Here is a 1,572-nt window from a genome sequence, read left to right as displayed (position 1 = left end):
TATAACATTTTCCTAACATTACAATTTAAATATATTTTTTGACCATATAACACAAGTCTTCTGTAGTTTTTGCACTCTATTTCATCTTTTATATATATATATATATATATATATATATATATATATATAACACATGTGTATGTGCAAGACATGCTTCCACACAGTTTCTATCTACCAGATATACTTAGAAGGCTTTGGTCAGGCAGAGGCTATCAAAGAAGATTCAAAGTACACTGCAGTGGAATTGAATCCAAAACCAGTGCATGTAAAGCAAACTTCTTAACAACACACACTCTCTCTCTCTCTCTCTCTCTTTCTCTCTCTCTCTTTATCTCTCTCTCTCTCTCTCTCTCTCTCTCTCTCACACACACACACACACACACACACACACACACACTCCACTGGGTATATCATAATAGGTCTTTCCTGGGTGTGTTGCAGCCAAAACATTCAACAGTGTTTTTATACATCATTTACTGAATACAGGAGTTATACATGAACTACTTTAAGTTTCATCATCAGATAAAATAATAGTCTGATAGGTTTGTATAGCATGCCATTCACAATCTGGCACATTGGGGAGGAAATTGGGCAAAGGGCCCAGTTGTACGTGTGTGTGTGTATGTGCATGCGCATGCATGTGTGTGCATGCATGCACACAATACTTCCAGAACTTAGTTTTGCTAAATTGGGCAGATCTTGAGAATTGCATCTCGCCAGTCATCCAACTCCTTTATCCACAAGGTCCAAGGTTCAAAGATCAGCCTTCATCCTTTTCTCCTATGTTTTCCTGGGTCTCCCTCTTCCACAAGTTCTATCCACATTGACTGGCCCTTCTTCATACAGCCATCCTCATTCACATTCATTGCATGACCGTACCAACATAATCTTCTTTTTGCACACCACAAATAATTCCCTCTTGTGCCAAGTTTTTCTCTCAACACATCTATACTATGTCCTTCACACACACTCACATTGCACATCCACCAGAACATGATTGCTTCATTTTTTTTCCCATCTACTTGAGTCCTCTACATTCAGCAGTTCTAATACAAGCATCTGCTCTTCGTACAAAGAGAAAAAAACCTTCACTGCCATTTGTGGCAGGAGATTCCTAAACTTCATTCCACATGTTCTTGTCCTGACTACTATCCTTTTCTAGCAACCATCTCCCCTACTAATTACATCTTTTACATAATAAAAGTCATCAACAACTATTTGTGGGTCATCCAGAAAATTTTTTTCCAGTGTGCTAATAGTATGTATTGCTCCAATAGATATGTCACAAAGATAGATTACATTCTGTGTTAGTCAACCTGTGACACAACAACATCACTTGTGTGTTCATTAGGAACAGAATATGAAGTTTATACCTACTACTTTTCTGTATGTCGAACAAGGCCATTTCTCACAAGATACCAAGGCCCTAGCTTCTTTCAATCTTGCGAAAACTTGAGTCTTTGCTAAGCTCACACACACATTTATATAAAGAAGAAATATCTGGTGCTATGACATGGGATCTATACCATATATATATATATATATATATATATATATATATATATATATATA

This window comes from Octopus bimaculoides, chromosome 3, assembly GCF_001194135.2.
Source record: "Octopus bimaculoides isolate UCB-OBI-ISO-001 chromosome 3, ASM119413v2, whole genome shotgun sequence".
In the NCBI taxonomy this organism is placed as follows: domain Eukaryota; kingdom Metazoa; phylum Mollusca; class Cephalopoda; order Octopoda; family Octopodidae; genus Octopus; species Octopus bimaculoides.
Note: the sequence above shows the minus strand (reverse complement) of the source record.